Raw genomic sequence first — 13,899 nt, forward strand, 5'->3', positions numbered from 1 at the left:
GAAGGGGGGAAAAAAAAGCATCATTCATAAACTGTTTAGTGTGACCTTCTGAACAGGACCACTAATTATCAGCGCAGAAGTCAGGAATGCTGTACTGGTAATTACTGGGGATTTATTTGGACGGAAGTTTAAAGGAATTTCTTTGCAAGTTGGTCACAAAGTTGTCATGACAGCGCCACAAATCTGTTTCATGGAGCTGGGTTAATTAAGATAATTAAAATAAATCCTGTTCGCTCCTGATTTTCCATTTGTTACCCTTTTTACAGGCTGATTATTGCTTTCTGTATTCCAAAAACGTTAGAGTATATATATGAGAGTGCACCTAGTAAGAACACATGTAAACCTTTAACTCTTTAACATGCGAAAACTAGATTTAGGATTTATCATTTGCTGCTTGAACTAATGAAAATGTTACTGGCTACACTAGTACTCATTGTATTGTTGGCTATTTACACACCTGCCTTAACACCTGCCACCAGTGAGATGAGGAATTAACATTGGAGGCTGCATAGCAACCTATAGCAACCAGTGGGCCGTTATATATTTCTGGTCCAGTGCAGTTATTTGTACTAAATATGATTAAAGCTAGGTCTACATGTGTGTGCAGACTATTCATACCTTTATATGAATTTATTAAAGCTGGGAATGGGTTAAAAAGCAATTCAAAGGGGAAAGGTTAATTGTATGTGTGAGCAGAAACATTAACAAACATGCACTCTAATAACGTGCGCCTATTACATAAATGTAAATATTGCAGAAACATCCTGTATTCCACTAAGCAGCCATACGCAGTGTTCATATTTTATTGCAGAGCATTGCAGTGGCATAAATATTCCGAATATGGGGTGACTTTATGATTAGATTTCTAGTCAGGAAATAGATTTGCAAATAAAGAAAGAAAAAAGCAAATAACAAAATGATTTTAACTGGAATGGCTTCTTTACATTAAAAAAAAATGACATAAGGAAAAGCGGTAATATCATGTTTTAATATCGTACGGGATCTGAGAAGAAGCCCGTAATGTTCATCCACATGAGTTGAAAATGTGTGTAATGAAAATGATAGATGATGATAGTTAGAATCCAACACGTATAACTCCAGCGATCCATTGACTGTGCCATGTACTGAATCTCATTAACTACTATATATATATAGAAAGAAAGAGAGAGAGAGAGAGCATTAATTTACTAGACCATACAGCATATAGGGGGTTATTTACTAAAGTCCAAATGTATCTCATTATTTAAATAAAAAAAGCACACAAACAAACTCCCATACCTGATTTTATCTTATTTATTATTTAAAAATCTCAATTTAATCAGTTCTGGTAAAAACTCGATAAAATCGAGCGAAAACCCGAATCATATCATTTTTTCAGGGTTTTTTCCTGAATCTATTGAATTTTTCGGATTTTTGCCTGAGCTAAATCTGGGCTAATTCCAGCGCAGACCGCAGAAACTTTAAAATAGGATAGGGACCTCTGTCATAGACTTGGCAGGTCTGAGATGGCGGATTTGCAGATTTGGGCTTTTTGCAACATTTATTAAATCTTGAATAATTCGAGTTTTTAAAAAAACCTTGTAAAATTTGAGTTTTGCCCCAAAAAGCCCGACCAGAGTTTAGCAAATAACCCCCATAATGTGGCACAATCCACAAGCACTAAAATACTTAATAGTAGAAAAATCAAACAGTAACTAGTTGGATTCATTTACTAACATTGGGCAAATTTATATCTGGGCAACTACAAATAGCAAGCTATCAGTGATCAGCTACGTAAACCAACCACTGGATAAAAACAAAAATATTTATTTGTTACCATGGGTTACTGCACCAGTGCCAGTTTGCCCATTGTTAGTAAAGAACTCCACTGGGAAGGACCTTCATTGGCTCGTGGAGATAGAGCTTAGTTTAACAGAACACCAGCATACTTGTTTTATTCCTGGGCACGTCTATCAATCTTTATATTGGTAATTATCAGTAATTATAAGCAACTTGTTTAAATTGTTTGTTTTCCACCTATAACAAGATGGTAATTGCCAAGCATTTGTTTGCCTCTGGATAGACAGACAATCCACTGCTGGCAGGTTATTCAGAAGAGTTTCAATGACAGCCAAGCAAACTTGCCTTATGAATTGAGCTGTTCAAGGTAATTAGCAATTGTTTTTTTGCTACTTTTGTCAAATGGTCTTGCTTAGGCATGTTTGGGCAGAGTTTCAAGAAGACAATCATTGCAAGAATACTATGGCAGGGACACAATAGTTCCTGCCAAGTTTTACACCGTCACATAATTTATCCACCCGGTGAATTCAGCAATTTTGCAAATGTAATTATAAAATTACCTTCTTTAATAGTGCACTGTCCCTATCCTCAAATGATTTACAGCATATATGACAGGCAATGATGTGCAGGTTTCGTCTGATGAGCTACATTAAGGCTGCAGTTTTCATTGGACAAAAGTTTTTTTTTTGGAAGGCAAAGAGAAAAGCCAGGAATGTCAATAGGGAGGTCAGAGGCAAAGGAAGAACAATAGCCCCAGGCCCCAAAGGCAGCAGTTGTAGGCAGCAAGAGTGTGGACATATTCAGTCAAGCACCCAAAATATGTGCAGCTGTTAATCTGCAGCTCTTACTGACCTACAAAACCAATAGTCAAAATTATTGGGGGAGGTCAATGCTGCTCAGAAGCATAAAGCTGAGATGCTGGGGAACACTACAATGTCACTTGCTAAAAGCTACTTGAGGCACTGCAGGTAGCACCCATAGTGATTGAATGCCTGATTCCCATTGCTTAGAATTCCTAAGCCCTAAAAACATACCATTGCAACAATCATTAACCATCTACCCAAACATATATCTATTTTAGAATGGATTATAACAACTGCATCTTTAGCTGTTAAATTATTATTTAAAACTAACTTTTCTCACTCCTGGCTTAGGTAGGAAAAATAAAAAATATATATATATATTGCCATTGTCAGATGCATGGAAGGAAAGACTGATTTAAATCATTTATGAGTTTCCTGAGAGTAAATTTGGACTAGCGCAGCTAAATAACTCTTGATGCTAGCTGAAAGTATACTGCCACCCAAATTGTCAAATGCGATTTGGGTGGCAGTTTAAAACATGCAATGTATTTTATACAGTTGAAAGAAAGTTAGTGCATCCATGTGTTCCCTTAATTCATCTCAATTAATTTTACTGCATAGTTTATGTTACCACCAATAAGAATATAGAACATTCATTTATGAACACATGAGTTTGTGTGTGTTACCAGGGCCATCTCATGGTTTTTGCTACCTTAACACAAAGCTGGCCATAGACGCAAAGATCCGATCAGACAAATCCTCGATCCGTACGATTTTGAGACCGTGTGTGGAGAGTCCCGACATTTTTCCACCCACGGAGATCGGTCGTTTGGACGATCAAACAGGTTAAAAGATTTCTGTCGGCTGCCGATAATATCTCTGCATGTATTGTCGATCGTACGATTTTCAGTGGGAGACTGTCACCAGATTTGGTCGGACATAACTTTCGTACGATTGCTGTCAGGGGCAGAACATCTTCTCATCTGTTCTTTTTTACTTTATTTGATCTGAATGGTTAGTGGCAGGTCGGGAGATGGGGAAGTCCGATCGTTCGAGGATTCAAACGATCAGATCTTTGCATCTATGGCTTAAGCTTAAGCTTGTTCCCAAGCTGCTGGTAGCTATTCACTGAATCTGTTGCCTAAAGTCTAAATATATATCACCACTACCTGAAATGTATTTTTGCAGAAATTATTGTTTTTATTAAAGGTTACCATGGTGACATCCAAAAATGCAGAATTCATGCACCACAAGTGTATGGAGGTTGGGGCATGAATTACCAGTATAAACTGCAGCACTAAATAAAGTGTGTTCTACCATTTGTATCAGGCATTAACACAGTAAACCTTACAATTTAATTTTCCAATCAAAGGTCACATCCTGCAGGATGATTTTTGGCTTATAGGATAAAGCTAGAGTACTTGGAAAATTGTGCAAAGGGAGGGAATATACAAACTATAGATTGATAGCATCCTTACGCTTTGTTTAAATGTTTTCCCACTGTGTGTAAAATACAGCTACCCTGCCTACCCGGATCAAGAACAGCACAATTAATGACAATAAGACCATAACCATTCAGATTTCCAAACTGGAATCCTTCCAATTCAAAAGTCTCTGATCTCACTTGATTTTAATTATGTTCTTTGTACAAAGATACTCTTGATCTACCATCACATCCCTGTGTACACATGTTAACATCTTAAAATGCTGACCTCAGATAATAATTTCCATGTTTTCCTTATTTTGCCTTTCCATCAATCAGTTACTGCTGCTAGCACTGCGGGGGGGTTCTGTTTCTGATCAAATATGCCCATTTTGTGGTTTGGCTCATGTTTATTTTAGAAAGACAATTCTTTGGATCACAACAGGGTATTAAAACGGGTCAAGTTTTAAAAGAGACCAATGACATCATGAGATATTTATGTTCACAGAATTTCACTCACAGTGAAATGTATAAACTCAAATAGGGGAAATATTTTTCTTTTAAACAACAACAGGTGGAACTTTTTCTGATTTGGGATGATCCAAATAGTCAGCCCCTGAAAGGGTCAGAGAATCTATTTGCATTAGATAACAAAATAAACGAAGACTGGAAAATACATCAGTGATGCACAGGACAGAAGATTCACAAACTCTTGTACAACCATCAAGTATATAAGTAGTTACAATAAAGTTCGAGGAAGTAGTATAATTCCAGCAAGAAGAAACAGTTTTAATGAAGAAATATTTCATGCTGCTTTTAGGGCTAATGGCTTGCAACTGGTGCTTTAGCTCCTTAAAAGGTCCAAAAAGACAAGGCAATTACAGGCTCTGAAACATTTTTTATTTTTAGTTCCTTGTAACAAGCAATTCATCGTCTGCCACGGTACATTAACCGAGAAGCAGGCTTAAATATCCCTGATAGTTGGTGGTAACGACTTTGCCGTTGTGGGATGAAATGGTGGTGAGGGGGGTGGCACAAGTGTACTCTGTATTTTTACATTCTCTATGGCATGATCAGCCAGATTTTTGTCTCATATTAGAGAAAGAAAATGGTTATATTGTTGTTATTGCTCAGTCTTCGACTCATTTGGTATTTTATTGCCCTATGTTAATTGGGTGTACAGAAAAAGCCTGGTTACTGTAACGTTTTTATATTGTGTATGGCCTATGTTCTGTAATGGAGCAGAATAGTGTAATTGGTTATTTTGCTCTTGCAAGCAGCAGACACACCTGTGACATTCTTCCACACTGCCTGACTGGAAAGTCCTTTGGGAGCAAGTCATCTGTGGATGCTTCAGAATCTTATTGTGTGCAGAACAGCAGAGCTCCGTGAAACTAATGCTAGGAACGGGAAAAGATTTCTTAAATGAATTACTTCTCTATATGCCAAATCCATTTTATCCTAGAAAGCAGCAGTCTTGGATGACTACCTGATGCTATGTACTAAAGATAGGCCCGGCTTTCATTCTGTTCTGAAATTCGCATTTTAAACAGAACTTCAGGCAGTAATTAACACACACACAAACACTTTCCTCGGGGGAGTTTGAGAGAAAGCAGGATAGTTATGAACTGCCGTGAAATCTGGAGAGAATAGTCATTACGCCAAGAAAAAGCGGTACAACGGAAAGCTTTTCTCCCAGTCCTAGGCTATTTTTTTCGAGTTGGATAGCTTATACCTTTTAGCAAAGAGACATCCGTGATTAATAGCTGGTGCAATGAGGGCATATTTATTGAGGCTGGTGTAGAGGTTTTGAGTAGGTAGTCCCTAGGCAAATGGATATCATCCCTAGTGTGACTTGTCATATGTGAAATTAGTTCCAAGTGTCCATTTTCTAGTGGGACTATCTTATTTACTGGCCAAAGGCTGGCAAGGTATCCAGACATCTATCTTACAGACAACTACTGTATGTTCTAAAGGCAGTGATCCCCAACCAGTGACTCAAGAGCAACATTTTACTCACATTCACTTGGATGTTGCTCCCAGTGGCCTCAAAGCAGGTGCTTTTCAATTCCTGGCTTGAAGGCAAGTTTTGTTTGCATATAAACCACAGGTACTGCCAAACAAAGCCTTCTGTAGGCTGCCAGTCCATATAGGGGCTACCAAATAGCCAACCACAACCCTTATTTGACAGCCCCAGGAACGTCTTTCATGCTTGTGTTGCTCCACAACTGTTTTTACAATTAAATGTGGCTCAAGGGTAAAAAAAGGTTGGGGACCCCTGTTTCAAGGGAATGAACTATCTGACACATATTTATATAGTAACCTCATCTCCATTTTACCACCATGGAAATATTACTCACCTGCCTATGGGCTGTTAACCACTAAAGGGAAGTGAAAGCATAATTTACGACCAAAATTAGAGATATCATTGCAAGTTTGTAACCTGCCACTGGTGATTTTGTTGACGTAATTCTTCATTGTACACTATCACACTTTAGCTAACGGACTCCCTAGGTAGTAGGGCCATAAATTTAGAGAAGTAGAATAATGGAACAAACTTCGCTATTGACTTTATCTGAAGGCTTATTGCAACAGTCTGCACATTTTAAGTGTGCAACATGCTGATTGTTTAGCCCTCCATTTCTCAGACGTGAAAGGCTCAATTCCAGATCTTTAGAGGGTCAAGTGGAGATGTTGCTCTTGATGCATAGCAGGGGGTTGTTTTAGATGTTACATGGCTTTAGATGCCAGGCAATGTTCTAGGACAGAATTTAACCAGTAGGTACTTTGATCAGTGTCCGAGCATCTGTGCATTCTGCCACTTACATTAACAAGACAGGACTTAGTACTTTAGCAGATTAGAATATATGAGGATAATGAAAAAGTAAATCAATCAAAACTCCATTAGAAGTAATAGAATTCTATGCAACCTGTCACAGTTATGAAACAACACAAACAAACACGTGCACTATTATAATATACTAAGTGAACTGCAAAGCCCCCAGCCACTGCCTCTTAACTTGTTCCCTTGTAATACATTTAAATGGAGAGTGAAAAGTTAAATGCATGTTATATATATCTAGAAGTACAAATACAGCAGCTGAAAATTGAATATTTCTTAGCCAATACCAGTTTGGATGTAACATGTTCTTTTAGGGAGCAAGCACATGGGCAAATTCGGGTGATTTAGTCACCTGATGATTAATCCCCTCTTCTGCAATCTCCCCGAACTGCCTTCCACCTGCTATAATGAGAAAACGCCAATGCACTCACGGCGCTTCGATCTCCGAAGTCGCCCAAAGTTGCCTCATGAGGAAACATTGGGCGACTTCGGAAATCGAAGCGCTGCGAGTGCATTGGCGCTGGCGTTTTCTCATTATATCAGGCGAAAGGCAGGGGGAAGGCATGCCCCTCCCATTGAAAGATTGAAAAAAGAAGGCAAATAATCCAAAAACGATAACAAATAAATAATTATGGCTAGTTTGTTACTTAGAATTAGTCATTATATAAAATACTATACGTTAATATAAAAGTGAACCACCCCTTTAATGATATTAGACATTCTGAAGTCAAACAAGAGGTGGGTAATAATAAATTATATCTCCACAAAGTCTAATCTTTGTCTTATTGGTTACCTTTAATTTCATTACACGCCACTGCTGCTTTAACAGCCTAATTTCTGTTCAAAACTATATAAAGGAAAAGTCCCTATGAAGCTTCCATTAATGAAGGAAATTCACAGAGGGCTCATTTCTCCTGCCTGTCTTTATGGCTTCTCTTACAAGAAGAAGTCGACAGTGTTTTTAATTTCACTTTTGTTTTTCTTGCCTTTGCTAATCTCTATTTTTTTGTAAGGAAAAACAAGTGCCTTATACGTGTCACCTTTGCCAATATTGATTTCCGAGCAGTGATAAGTCATTGGCAGGTCCATATTTCAAAAGCATGACTGCATTTTCATTACAACAGCAGATTGGTTTCAATAGAAGTACAATAGGATTTGAACGTATACATTGCTGCACCAGAAAGCTTTTATTACCAATTCAGAAGGGAAATCAATGCTACTGTGCTGCAGTGGGATAGAACACCTTGTATGCACCACCGTGAAATACCCATCAAGGAGCCATGAGTGCATTTTTAACAGTCTCAGAGAAATATAACTTCTAGAGGGCTTGTATATGTCAGAGCTATGTTCCGTACAAACTGTTTTAGTTAATGTGGAGATAGAAGCCATCCGTTCACTTGTTTACCACTGGCCCGGCCTTGGCCTAAGTGCTGACATTTTCAGTGTTTCCATTTTTGCAAGAATGATAGCTGTAAGGTCATTGTCATATGTCACTTGTGTCATATTCTGTACATCAAAGGTCATCAACATATTATAGAATTTATATTTTCAATGTTTTCTAGTATACGTCCAAGGTTGCTTTTTGTGTAGGGCAGAAAGGGCATCTTAACCCAGGCCAGCACGGGGCCCCTTGGAGAGGGACATAAATAAAAGTAAAGTGGACATATTTTTTTTATGTAATATTCATTTTTTTTTATATACAACAGGGATGCTGAGAGTTGTCATCAAACACAACTGAAGGGTTTCAGGTTTCACATCCCTGACTTATGTCCTGTATTGCCATAGCCTTCTTGCATATTAGATAGGGATCACTCTCTAACTTCTCTATCTAATTCTTTCAAAAATGGTTTTATTCCATATCTGCTGAGAGATGATAGGCTTGTGGCCAGCCTGCCAATGGCTGATTAGGCAAGGCTAACACTTAGGGGGTTATTTACTAAACTCTGAACACAAAAATCACAAAAATTTGTGATTTTTTTATAAAATCTGACTTCGAATTTTTCTGAATTTATTAAACAGCGAGGATGTCCAAATCTGAAAATCCGGCATCTCAGACCTGTCGAGGTTGAATATAAGTCAATGGGAGAAGTCCCAATGATTTTTTGATGTGCACTGGGTTTCGGGCAATACCCAAAGTTTTCAGAGTTTTCGGGGAAAAATTACCAAAAAATCATGAAAGTTGTGAAGATCGGATGAAAAGATCCAAAATTCGTGAAAATCTGATTTTTACTCGCAAAGCAAATTTTCAAGAAAATTTAATAATAAATAAGAGTAAAAAAAACAGATTTGATTAGAGTTTTTAGCAGAAAATATTGAGATAAATTCAGACTTTGATAAATAACCCCCTTAGAGGCACCTTTATCAAAGGTCAAATTTCTAATTCATGTGAGTTTTTAAAAACTCCCCTAAACTCCCATAAATTCTAAATTTATTCCAAAAAAAATTTCAAACTCAGATGAATTAAATCTACCCGAAAACTCAAATCGAATTCGAATAGAATTAGATTCTAATTTAAAAAATTTGATTTGAGTTTTTTCTCCAAAAACAGCCATTCAGGTTTGCTAATAGTCGAATTTGTGTACTTAAAGGGCCAGAGTATGATCAATCTAAAAAATCTTTTTTTTTTTTCAAAAAACTCAAATTGATTTTAAATAACTCCCTATTCAAATTTGAGCATAAAAAAATGTGGAAATTCAAATTTGAATTTTCAATTTGACATTTGGTAACTCTGCCCCTTACTAATTACTAAAGTAATAATAAATGTGTTAGGGATACAGTTAGTGATGAGCGAATCTGTCCTGTTATGCTCCACTGAAAAAAGGTGAGAAACTGCAAAAAAATTTATGAAACAACGAAAAATTCGCAAAATACATTGAAGTCAATAATTTAATTTTACATGCGACAATTTTTTACGATCACGAAAAATTGTCTTGTTCCACATGCATTAAAATCAATGGGGCGTTTTTTCTTATGGCAACTATTTTGTTCAAATGCATCAAAGTCAATGGGCATTTTTTGTTATGGGTGTTTTTGTCACGACTTTTTTGTAGCAGCAAATTTTGTCTCCGTGAATCCATGTCTGGCGAAAAAATTCGCTCATCACTAGATACAGTTATAGAATCTTCACAGAATATGAGAAAAAAACAATATTACCATTACACAGATCCAAAGGAAAAATGAAGTGACCCTTTAGACGTATGCCACATATGATTTCCAGGAACTTTTACGTTCTATGTAAAAAACATCACCTACTGTTTTCATAACACAGTTCTGCTCTTCTTTTTACATCAAATCTGAAGTCCATGAAGTTCAAGCCTGCCAAACTCTCTGCAAGCTGACAATCTGCTGGGAGTTGAGCCCCTTGCTTGTCTCTTCAAGCAGTAATTGGTTTCTGCAAATTGATTGTCAACCAGTCACCAGTGAGACATGTCTTTTTGGCCCATGGCCCATATGGCAGACTGTCATATCTGTAAATTCCCTGCTCGAGGTTCTTATTGCTAATTCAGTGTGCTGGTTTTAGAGGTCACGTGTTTGACCCATATGGGATTATATATCTCATATAGGGCCAATTTTTGTGGCAAATTGGTTGCCAAGGAAAAGTTGAAGGTGCAACAGTCTAACACAGGCTGTCAGAAATGGAGTCATAACCACTTTGAACATTCTACTGACCAGTCTCCCGGGGCCTACTAAATCCTTCCAGCATCTGCTCCTTTCAGTCAACTGCATCCCATTACAGACAGTTTCAGCTTTTTTCTTCATTTCCTCAATTTCCTTCAATGACTGCCTCCCATAATGATATCTCAGATACTTCCAGATGTCCACACACTGACATGTTAAAATGTATGTCTTCTTAGAACTACTGACACGTTCTTTGACAACGGGGGTCCAGATGTCTGTTATGATGACATCTCTAGCATGCTAAAAATAAAAGCATCCGTGTAGGAATTCTAGACCACTTGGTCTTGCCGATATCAACTGTATCATCATGTACAAAACAGAATAAGAGAGGTGAAATTGAACAGGACAATATGGCCTTTAACAGGTGAAATGCCAATATTTTACCTAAAGGCCTCTGATAAGTGTTTCCAAAAGAGGGAGAAAAATCCAGCAGTTCAGCAATTCCTTCACATAGTGGCAAATGAATTTTAGCTTTTCCTCGGTGCTTGCACTTAGTATCCATAAATATTTGTTGCAGGCCTCTGCCAGGGTTAATCAAATTTGTACAGGGAAACTGCCGGATCAGGCAGCAGCCTAGTATTTTCTCATTTCTTTTATGCCTTTTAATCTAATCCGTGTTGATATATAGGAGTACACAAGAGGAGGTTTATTTTTTTTCCATTTTGCATTTATTTTCCATATATGAAATGAGGAAAATTATTAATTTGAAGGAGAGTTACAATTTAAAGGAGATTAGGCTGACTTTTAATCTTGTCTATGTTTGTGATCATTATAGCTGGCGTTTTTAAGCTGCAAGCCCTGTGCTTTGCTGTAAAGCTTTTTATTTTTTTCCCCTCCGTTAAAAAATGGATTGAGACTCAGGCATGTTGTTGCATATTTCCAGCTCATCCCATCTCGACACTTGCGTATTTTATACTTCCCCCCCCCCCTCTTTCTTGTATAATAATTACAGGAAGGGTTTTGTTAAGCAGTCGTCAAGTCGGCTTGTGAGAAATGTTCAGTGTGCCTCATTAAATTTGAAATTAGTACTTGAGAAAGGTCAGGAATAAATATTCTGTTTGTTTTTCTCAGACAGTAAAGCTAAGCGAGCTGCATGCGTGCGCCTCTTTTCCCCACGTTACAGTGGCTCTTTCATTTTGCTGCACAATAACGCGGCTTTGTTAAACAAGCCTTGGGAAATAAAAAAAAAAAAAAAAAGGGGAGGAAGATTTTATCCATCTGATCAAAGACGGTAAACTTCTCTGTTTTATTAAATCTAATTATAAAACAGCCTGCAACATCCAACCCGTATTGTTATTTCAAACAAGTCTGTTTCAGCAAACGTCTGACCCTTTTTCCATATGATATACATCCCTAATAGAATTCTCTGTTCTATCTGACCCAGTTAACAAACATCTCTCTGAGCATTCCGCAACCATGATTTGGATGGAGCATTGGAACACTCAACATGCCTTTTCGTCGCTGAGATGTATTGAGCAAACGTCTAAAACCCTTTTAGATCTGAACATACAGCTGCTGTGTACAAATGGCATTAAGAACTCACTTGGGGCCGCAATGAAGTTTACTTAATCTTAACAACATATGCTGGGTTGGCTGGCCTAGATCAGAATGCGGCAATAAACACACTCTGATATGGATAATTTGAAATATGGTGCTTATGTTTTCATCCAAGTGTCTTAATTTGAGTCTAAAACGTACGCACAGTTACTGAGAAGAATTTACATTCACAGGATATCACAGTAAAATATAATAGGTGAGACTTGACACACTCAAGTCTACTGAAATCTACTTGGGTGGCCAAGATGTCACAGCATTGGGTGCAGGCCCAAAATGATCATAGTGATCAGTTGATTTTATTGGAGAAGGCAGCTTGAGCATCATTAACACTGGATCACACAGAAGTTGGATTTCAGAAACAGCCAAAAGTTGGACAACCCTTATGTATATATCTAATACAGTGGCTGTAGATATTTTAAATAAAACCAGCCTTGTTTAAAGTTATTTATACACTTAAAGGTCAGGGCTGGATTTCTAAAAGATGCACACCTAGGTCGTTCGCCCCCCTGCCCCCGACCCCTTGGAACACCCCCAGCACACACCCTAAACCACTCACAACCCCCCATCATCCTTATAGAGCCCAACTTCTCACCTCCTTCAAAATCCCCCCTATTGCCAGTACCGGGGACTGGGTGGGTTCAGATGCGATGGCAGCAGATGCTATGCCACCCCTAGCTCTTTGCTGCCCTATAGGCCTGGCGAGGCCACAAATGCCCGGGCCTAGGGCGGTACGATTTTAGGGGCGGCATGCATGCCCAGCCACAATCCAAGGGAGCAACGGGAACACGTACTCCTGTACGCATCATCCCCATGAGCTCCGACGCATGCACACGTCGTGTGGGTGCTGGTAGTAGGACACAGTGGCTTTGGGGCACTGCAGCCTGAAATCCGGGCCTGTTGCCCTAGGTCTGGGCCTTTGTGGCCTGACACTTAAACACATTTTTGCATTGAAATGAATGCTGTTAAATGTGCTCTACATGGGTATGCCAGATGAGTAATGCACATCGGTTTGCTCCATCCTTGCCTGCAGTACATTATCTTTCCATGACAAGACTCCAGATAGTGCTGTACATATTTCACACCAGATCATCACAACCATGATTCACAACGAACTCTCAAGTGACTCCATGACTCCATTTTTTTTAATGCTGTGCCTAACAAAAGGGATAATTGAATGTTAGAACCCTAGCACGTTGCTTACTTATACTGACAGGGTCATTTCTTTTGAATGGCAGAGGTTAAATACAGCTGATTAATGTGCTGTCCTGATGTGAACTTTCTGCAATGTGAGGGGAGATTAAATCAGTCCAGATACAAAAGGAGCGACTGCCCCTTTTCCTGCCACTTTACACAAGTCCAGCGTAACCCGTTCAGTGCCTTCTTTTTTTTTTAACCATCTCAGTTTAAGAAATGTTTTTTATGCCATTACAATACTTTAGATGCAATTGTTTTTCAATAAAATTTCAGGGAACGGTTGAATATTTTTCAGGGCTGGTGACAGCAGGTTGCACTTGCATGCTATAGGGGGTAAAGACAACTTTTTATTCAAATATCCTGTTTCCTTATCAAAAATGAAAAACGCCTGCAGGTCTCATTACATGCTGCAGTATGACTATATCAGTTTTTAGAAGCAGTCACACCAATCCATTGTTCAGACTTGCTGAGCAATGATTTGATTATTTGTCTCAGTGGAATATTTTAAGAGCAGTGCAAGCATTCTCAGAGAGAACTTTTCCAGCTTAAGGCAGGTATGTCTGATTTAATTGCAACTTTAACCTGTTTAGTCCAAGATATACTAAACTCCACCTTTATGTCAA

At 38.3% G+C, this 13,899-nt stretch overlaps 1 protein-coding gene across 4 annotated transcripts in view; it reads left to right on the forward strand.

Annotated features, from left to right (window-relative positions):
- The window catches only part of LOC108698411 (protocadherin-19), a 117,964-nt gene that overhangs the window by 35,670 nt on the left and 68,395 nt on the right, over nt 1-13,899 (forward strand). The gene's annotated exons all lie outside the window — the stretch shown is intronic.

Source organism: Xenopus laevis, chromosome 8L, assembly GCF_017654675.1.
Source record: "Xenopus laevis strain J_2021 chromosome 8L, Xenopus_laevis_v10.1, whole genome shotgun sequence".
NCBI classification, from domain to species: Eukaryota; Metazoa; Chordata; class Amphibia; order Anura; family Pipidae; genus Xenopus; species Xenopus laevis.